The 9,027-nt window shown below is 47.1% G+C and overlaps 1 long non-coding RNA gene across 1 annotated transcript; it reads right to left on the bottom strand.

Annotated features, from left to right (window-relative positions):
* Window positions 1-5,227: 5,227 nt before the first annotated feature.
* LOC136208619 (uncharacterized) lies at window positions 5,228-6,190 on the bottom strand. Its single transcript, XR_010677210.1, has 3 exons — window positions 5,874-6,190; window positions 5,452-5,802; window positions 5,228-5,346 (listed from the first exon to the last, which is right to left on the bottom strand). It is a non-coding gene; the product is annotated as an uncharacterized lncRNA (long non-coding RNA).
* Window positions 6,191-9,027: the final 2,837 nt, after the last annotated feature.

A 9,027-nucleotide genomic window follows, 5' to 3' on the forward strand; every position in this document is an offset into this window, starting at 1 on the left:
CAGGTCGGGTGGCCGAAGGGAAGGCACCCATGGTTGAGACAGAAATAGGGGAAGGATCGGCTCCCAAGTCCGATGATCAAGTCCTCGAGCAGTTGAAGAAAACACAAGCTAAGTCTACGGTGTGGGAAGTCCTATGTCATTCCAAGTACCACCGTGAGAATCTGATGAAGGAGCTGCAGAATTTGGTCATTTCTACCGATACTGAGCCGACAGCGTTAGTAGGGGCAATTATGGCCCGGAAGAAGGCTGAAATCACTTTCACCGATGAAGATCTCCTTGAAGAGGGGAAGGCTCACAACAAGCCTTTATACATCCGAGCTGAAATTAATGGGAAGAAAACCAGCTGTGTAATGGTTGATGATGGATCAGCCATTAATGTTTGCCCGCTGAAACTCTTGTCCAAATTGGGAGTAGAAAGAGGAGATTTGACTGCCTCGGAATCCGTGATCAGGGCTTATGATGATAGCCGTAGGCACATCGAAGGAGTCTTTAAGGCCAAGCTGAAGGTAGGGCCGCATGAGGAAGAAACTGAGTTCACTGTGTTGGATATACCGGTGACCTTTGCCGTGTTGTTGGGACGCCCATGGTTCCACGAGCTAGGAGGTGTGCCCTCCACGCTCCACCAAATGATCAAATTTCCCTTCGGGGAGAAGATAGTGACGATCAAGGCTGAGAAATTGAGTTCAGTGGCGGCGTTGGGAATTGAGCCTCAACTTTTCTCCGGATTCCAAGTTTCAGGGATATACGAGTCTAGCATGACCGCCGATGTGGTGAAGATGATGAAAGGGGGTTTCATCCCCGGTATGGGCTTGGGAGCACACCATCAAGGGTTGCCAGAATCTCCGGACTTCAAGAGTCAGAAAACCCGGAGGGGTTTGGGATATGAGCTGGGAGGTCCGTCCAACACAGGTGGTGAAGGAAAGGTGGGCCTAAAGAAGTATTTTGTTAATGAGGGACACGGGAAGGTTTATTCTGGGACTCCCGAGTCATGGACTAGCACCGAAGGAAAGATTCTGCCAGGCTTTGAGATCTTCAATGATGTCACCAGCTGGGGCAAAGGAGAGGCAAGCTGCTTCGTCGAGGGGATCATGATGTTAGATCTAAATGCCGAGGAGCAGGTCATCACCATTGAGGCAACTATGGGAGCGGTGGATGAGCCCAACACCTCCAAGGCCTATGAGAAACCTGAGAACCCCGATGATGAAAATTGTATTACTGCTTTATTTGAATCCGATGATGTACTCGCCAACACTATCAATGAAATGAATTCTGATTTTGCTTACTTGCTTGATGTCGATTCTGATCATTCCATGCATTCTCATTCATATAACATGCCTACATTTGAAATCAATGCAATAGAAATGTCAACTTTCAATCTTGGCACGGATGAAAATCCTAAACTTATACAAATTGCTCAAGAATTAACTACTGAAGAGAGGAAAGAATTTGAGAGAATAATTAAAAAATACGAAATAGTGTTTGCTTGGACATACGAAGATATGCCAGGAATTGATCAATCAATCGTAACTCACCGTATTCCAACATACCCCGATGCTAAGCCCGTGAAACAGAAACTCCGACGCATGAGGCCGGAATGGGCAGATAAGATCAGAGAGGAAGTGAAGAAACAGTTAGAAGCAGGGTTCATCGAAGTAATCGACTATCCCCCTTGGGTCACAAATGTAGTGCCAATCGCGAAGAAGGACGGCAAAGTGAGAATGTGCGTTGATTATAGAGATCTTAACAAGATGTGCCCCAAAGATGAATTCGCATTGCCTCACATCGATGTATTAATCGACAGTGCAGCATCAAGCGTCTTGCACACGAATGTTGACGGTTTCATGGGCTACATGCAAGTTCAGATGGCAGAAAAGCACAAGGCAAAAACCTCGTTCACGACTGAGTGGGGAACGTACTGCTATAGGGTAATGCCGTTTGGTTTGAAAAATGCCGGGGCAACTTATCAATGGATGGCTACGGCATTGTTCCATGATATGATACACAAAGAAGTGGAAGTCTATGTGGATGACATGATGGTCAAATCGGAGACGAGAGAGGGGCATTTCGCTGCACTTGAGAAGTTTTTGACCCGAATTGCAGAATTCAAGCTAAGGTTGAACCCGAAAAAGTGCTTCTTTGGCGTTTCATCGGGGAAGATCTTAGGCTATGTGATCAGTAACAAGGGGATTGAGGTGGATCCCGACAAAGTAAAGGCCATACAAGAAATGCCGGCGCCAAAGAATGAGAAAGAAGTGAGAGGATTCCTGGGGTAGGTTCAGTATATTAGTGGGTTCATAGCACGACTCACTGCGATCTGCAAGCCGATCTTTAAGTTGCTACGGAAAGATCAACCCACGGTTTGGAATGATAAGTGCCAGCCAGCATTGGAGAGTGTCCGGAACTATTTGTCTAATCCACCGGTTTTAAGACCGCCTAAACTTGGAAAACCGCTTCTCCTCTATGTAGCGATCGAGGAGCGATCTATCGGGGCAATGCTGGCCCAGGAAGGGGACACTGGTGTGTAGCACGCGGTGTATTATCTGAGTAAGAAGTTCCTGGAATACGAGCTCAAGTATAACATGATCGAAAAGACGTGCGTGGCAGTAGTATGGCTAACAAAGAAACTACGACACTATTTTCAATCTTACAAAGTGATCATTATTTCCCGGATGGATCCCATAAAGTATCTATACCAAACTCCGTCTCTAACAGGGAAGGTAGCCCGATGGTTGTTGCTCTTGTCCGAATTTGATATCGAATATGTAACAAAGAAGGTCATTAAGAGGAGAGCCGTAGCAGAATTTCTGGCCAATCAGCCTCTGAACGCAGAAGAGGAAGAAATAAACTATGATTTCCTCGATGAGCACTTGAACGCGATAGAAGTTATACCGTGGAAAATGTTCTTTGACGGAGCGGTTAACTCAAATGGAGCCGGAGTAGGAGTGCTACTTATCTCACCAGAAGGAGAAAGGGTCCCAATGGCAAAGAAGTTATCATTCCCTCTCACCAATAATATGGCCGAATATGAAGCGTGCATCTATGGGTTGGAGTCGTTAGCAGCACTGGGAGCATCATATGTTGAAATCTGGGGCGACTCAAAACTGATTATCGAACAAGCACAGGGAAACTGGGAAGTAAGGGAGGAAAGGTTGCGTCCATACCTAAACCAGTTGGAGGGATTGGCACAGAGATTCAGCGAGTGTCGTTTTTATCACATTCCTCGAGCGCAGAACCAATCAGCGGATGCTTTAGCCACTTTGGTGTCAGTATGGGATAACCCTCAGAACCTTGCCTCGAAGCCTTTGGTGCTGAGGAGGTCCCACAAACCGTTCTATGAAGATGTAATGCTATTGGAAGCAGATGAAAAGCCTTGGTATTTCGATATCGTAAACTTCATGAAAAGTGGAACATACCCGGTAGAATCAGAACTTAGGGATCAGGCCGTGATCAGAAGGTTAGCTCGGCAATTTGTCATCCACAATGACTTGCTTTACAAAAGACACGCCGATGGTTTACAATTGAGGTGCTTGAATGAGGGAGAAGCCCGTGAGGCAATGGAGTCAGTACACTCGGGAATTTGTGGAGCCCATATGGGAGGAGCAGTATTGGCAAAGAAAATCGTAAGGCAAGGCTTCTATTGGCTCACCATGGAAAGAGATTGTAACGAATATGCGAAGAAATGCCATGATTGTCAAATCCACGGAGATTATAATCACTTACCAGCTATGGAACTGCACGTGTTAGCACCCATTTGACCGTTTGCGGCTTGGGGCATTGATATCATCGGGGAGGTGAGGCCTAATGCGTCGAACGGACACAAATTCATTACAGTCGCCATCGATTACTTCACCAAGTGGGTAGAGGCAGAATCATTTAGCAAGTTGGGGTCTAAGCAGATGAGGAAGTTCATTGAAAAGCACTTAATCACCAGGTTCGGAGTGCCTCATCACATGATTACGGATAATGGGGTCCAGTTTCAGGGAGAGGTGAGAAGTCTCTTCCAAGAGTACGGTATTGAGCATCATAGGTCTTCTCCGTATCGCCCACAAGCTAATGGTGCAGTAGAGGCGGCTAATAAGAACCTTAAAAGAATTCTTGTCAAGACAGTGGAGTCGCATCGGAATTGGCACGAGCAGCTTCCGCTCGCTTTATGGGCTTATCGCACGACGGTTAGAACGTCAACTGGGGCAACGCCGTTCTCCTTGGTATATGGGGCCGAAGCCGTCCTCCCAATTGAGATTGAAAAGCGATCGTTGAGAATCGCACTAGAAGCTGAGATTCCCGAGACGGAATGGGTGAAGAAGCGATGTGAGCAGTTGGCATTGGTAGACGAAAAAAGGATGGAGGCTCTTTACCACGTGCAGTTATATCAGAGAAGGATGGCCCGAGCCTTCAACAAAAAGGTCAAGGCCAGCCCTATCAAAGAAGGGGACCTGGTGCTAAAACAGATCCGAATGACGCACACCGACCCTAGGGGCAAGTTCAGGCCAAACTGGGAAGGACCATTCCTCGTGAAGAAAATCCTAAGCAAAGGGGCGGTGAAGCTTACTACTATGGACGGCATGGAGTTCTCCGAACCTACCAATCTGGATAGGCTTAAGAAATACTTTTCGTAAAAAAAAAAAAAAGAAATAAAAATTCCCGATAGGTTGAAAACCCGCAAAGGGCGACCTATGCAACAATAAGGGACATCCCAATGGGTGAAAACCCGAAAGGGCACTTGTTTGAAAATTCCGGGATAATAAAAGGAGAGATGAAAAACCGTTGGGATCTGAAAACCGAAAAAAGGCGGGTCCTAGTAACAGTGGTTATATCTTGAGCAATTATGAAAATAATGTATAAGCGGCTAAGTATTTCTATTGTTTGTAAATAAATAAAGGCATGAATATATTTGAAGAGGATGATTGGAATCATTACAATCTACTGAATGCATTGTATTATGAATCATGAGTTATACATTTCCTACCTCTTTCACATAAAAAGCCTACGTCCTATCCACCCCTCTCCCTATATACAAGCTATACATCGGGATAATTCTAATAAAAAGCTACAAAGCTATAAATAATGAGCCTAATAAGGAGGAAGATCCCAGTAATCCTCAAAGTCCCTCAGACGGGAAGCCCGCTCCGCAGATAAGGCCTCCTCGGCAACTCGAAGTCTCTCCTCGACGGCAAGGCGCCCCGCGGTCTCCACTCACGCCCTCTCCTCTGCAGCAAGACGTCCCTCGGTCTCTGCTCGCACCACCCCGGACCAATGATCATTTCTCTCCCGATAGACCTGGCCGACCCTGGCATCGGCATCCCGCTGCGACTCACTCCTCCTCTGCTCGTTTGCATGGAGATCGCTCTGTAAAAAAAAAAGAAAAAGAACATTGAAACAAGGCAACAACAGAAGTCATACATACATATGTGCATACATTTCACTACACTAAAATAAAATAAGAATACTCACCAGGTGACTGGTATAGCGCAGGTGGAGCCGCTTTCTGAGATAACCGGACAACCCCATGTAGTCAGTGCACGTCTCCCTTGAAGTCTGGAGGGCGTCTGGGGGATCAAACCGTATCCTCGATGTGAAAGCAGGAGGAGCTATCTCAACACCGGCATAGGCCACTCCGGACTCGTCGTAGTGAACTGTCGAGAAGTCCCTCCCAAAGTCAGGGATAGGTACGCCTAAGGGGGGCCATTCCGGTCGGGCGGCGCTTGAGGACTCACCCGCATAATAGGAGGGCTCGCCCACAGGCGTTCGAGCCTGAGCACCGTCAAAGAACTCGGACATCCGGGCACTCCTCAAAGAACCCTCCTGCATATGAAGACACAATGAGTACCCCTAACCACTTCACAAATAAAGAATGAAAAGGGTCAAGCACTCACCGGGAGCTCCTCCCTACCAAAAACCGCCGCGACGGCCTCGGCTGAAAACACGTCCGTCCTAGGATCCACCTCCATCGCAACCTCAGGAGCGTCCGCTGGGGTCAACAAGGTCGATAAATAGTGAGCACGACCCCCTGCGTGGTCCCACACGTCTCGAGGGGCAAACTGGTGGGTCAGGTCGTGACGAATGTCCGACAGAGGCATGGTCCTCACTGCAAACATGGACACTGGAATCTCGCCAGGTGTCCAGTGTGAGGAGCTAACCCCGGTAATTTCCCGATCGCCCAAGTACCATGCCCGCACGCAGGGGCCTGTAAGTACACACCGCTGCCCCTGGATGCGGGTAACATACGTGTAGTTAGGACCAAAGTCGAGGTCATCCCATCCGAATCGAATCTGAAAACGAAAAAAAAGAAAAGTCAGGTCTGATCAGACGAAAATCTAGCTTAGTTAGAAGATGTTCACCTACCCCAAGTTTCGCGAGTCAATCCACGCTAGGAATCGCGCCACTGTCCGCCTCTCTTCGGCGCCTAAATCAAAATCACTCCACCGAGCCATAAGTGGAGGCCTAACTACCCGCGGCCTGCGCCGACGCGCGCATGGAAGAATCCGCCTCTCATAGGCCCAAACCTGCTCGCAGGAACGAAGGTTACTAACAGAAATCGCGAAAAGAATAAAGAAACAAGTTAAGGATGAAAGACGTACCAAGAGAGCAAAGGTGTAACCACCGAAGACCTTGCGCTTCCGGCAAGTCAGATCCAAAAACTTGTACAGAAAAGCCAAGCCGGCTCCTGCCCAATCATAAGACGACACTGCGTCCAAATCACGGAAGGCCTGAATAAGACCCGCATGTATCGTCCCGCTCTTGGAGCGGAAGATCGTCTCGCCCAAGGCGTAAAGAAGAAAGCTGCGAACAGCCTGATCAGTGTCGTCTAGCCCGCAGGAGTCCCTGCGACTCAATAGTCCGGATGTGGTAATAAACTTCACCGGAGAGGCCTTGACACCCGTGTAGACTCCGGGTCCAATCAAAGTAGATAACTCGGCGCGGTCGACCCGGGGACGCACCATGTCGAAGAGGAGGAGAACCGGGATACCGCTCCCCCGTAACCCGGTCAGCAGGGAGAAGTCACGGGGCGAGATCGTCATCTCCCCAAACGAAAAGTGGAAGGTGTGGGTCGAGTCTACCCATCTCTCACATAAGGCGCGAAGGCCGAATCGATCACACACTCTGTTGGCATGAGGCAACGCTAGGATAAAAGGCTCAAAGCCCAACTCTCGAACCCGGGCTTTAACCGCCGGGCTCAGCATGGCATACCAGACATGAATCTCCTCAGTGGTCCCGGAAATACCAATGACCTGGAAGGAACAGAACGGGTAAGTTTAAATCTCGCTCCTAGGCTTGTGTCTAATAAAGGTTTGTTAACCTAGTTGTTCTTTCGGTCATGCTTAAGTCTAACCTAGAGACTCTTTGTCAATTAGGACCGTCATTTGGTGAAATTTTGTTCTTAGGGTCGTTTGTATAAGATTTGACTAGTTCATTATTCTTTGGTGTTCCATGATAGGGGTCAAAAACCCCTATCTTTGGGTACGGTTTTAGAACGGTTTTAGCGTTATTTAGTTAATAAGCGAGCAATTCTCGCATTTAAATGCTTTTGTGTGAGTTAGTTAGGAATTGGAAACGTTTTATTTATTTTTCGTTATTTAGGCTCGTTTTATGACCAATTTAGGCAATTACGGCCAAAATAGCATGCATAGTATAATTCCGTTATCTTTTGAAGCTAATTGGTCCGTCAAAAGTCGCACCAAACGAAGCGTTTGCTCAAAATAAGCGATTGGCGGGTCAATTTAGCCTTTGGACTAATGTTATCTGGAGTTTCTGTACATGTGCAGGTATAAGTTCGGATGAAAAAGGCATCGACGGCAGTCGACAAGCACGCGGGGGCATACCGGGCAAGAATGCTCGACGAGCGGGCCTCCGTAGGCCATGCCTGCTCACCGAGTAGGCCCCTGGAGGCCTGCTCGGGCGAGCAGGATGCCTGCTCGCCGAGCAGGCCACCAGAGGCCTGCTCAGGCGAGCAGCGCCCTGCTCGGCGAGCAGACCTGCGGGAATTGGTCGAAAAGACCAATTCCGCCCCCACGATGCCACGACAGACCCCACGACTTCCTACCTGCATAAGGACACGAAAATAGGTCAAAAAGAGGGCCGAGCCACGCCTATAAATAGAGTTTTTCCAATGTAAATTAGTATCTTTTATCTTTGTAATTTTCTTAGCTTTTCATCTTGAGAAATCCTCTCCACCTCCTCCATATCCTTCAAACCTCCATTGAAGACACCTCCAAAGCTCCGTTCACCGAGGATTGCTCAAGCTCCATCCTTAAGTCCTAGGAAGACGCCTGCATTGGTAGACAGGTTCCCTGAAAGGGATTTTTCTTCTTTTATATTCTGTCTAGCCTCTGATACATGTTATGAATCCTAGGCTCATTGTAACTTCGTGACAATACTTTCATCTTTGATATATATTATAGTTCTTGTTCATTCAATTGTTTTAATGCTTTAATCTTTGTCTTACGCTTTGTCTGATTGGTTTAACTCATTCGATAATCCCAAAATCAAGTTGGCACATATTGCGAGCTGAATCTGACCTAGTCAGTGCCTATAGGATTGACGACCCTATAGAAGATTAAGCCCAAATTGCTGAGCCTTAGAGCTAGTTTCGGCCTTACAAGGGAATCACGAACTAGGGACTTAGGAGGATAGGTCGGGTTAATCGCCTCGGACACAAGTGACTTAGGTTTTAATTCAATTGCTTAAACAATCTATTTTCATTATCATCGTATCCCTTCATGTTCCTTCGGATAATTGCATTGGTAAAAGATCACTTAGGAGTAGTTTAACTTAATTAGGGGTAGAGTAACTTAATTAGGCGTAGAATAACTTAGTTAGAATCAGATAACTTAGCTAGGAATAGTATAATTCAACCTAGGAGTAGATTAACTTAGAAAAACCAACTCAAAACCCCCTAAGCCTGGATAACACCTGAAACCAAGTAACTCGATACTTGCAGAAATAAATCCTGTGGACGATAACCTGGACTTAACCAGAAATTTATTACTTGATAACTGATGCGCGTTTTACGTATACGTGCATGTGAAG

This window comes from Euphorbia lathyris, chromosome 10, assembly GCF_963576675.1.
Source record: "Euphorbia lathyris chromosome 10, ddEupLath1.1, whole genome shotgun sequence".
Classification (NCBI taxonomy): domain Eukaryota; kingdom Viridiplantae; phylum Streptophyta; class Magnoliopsida; order Malpighiales; family Euphorbiaceae; genus Euphorbia; species Euphorbia lathyris.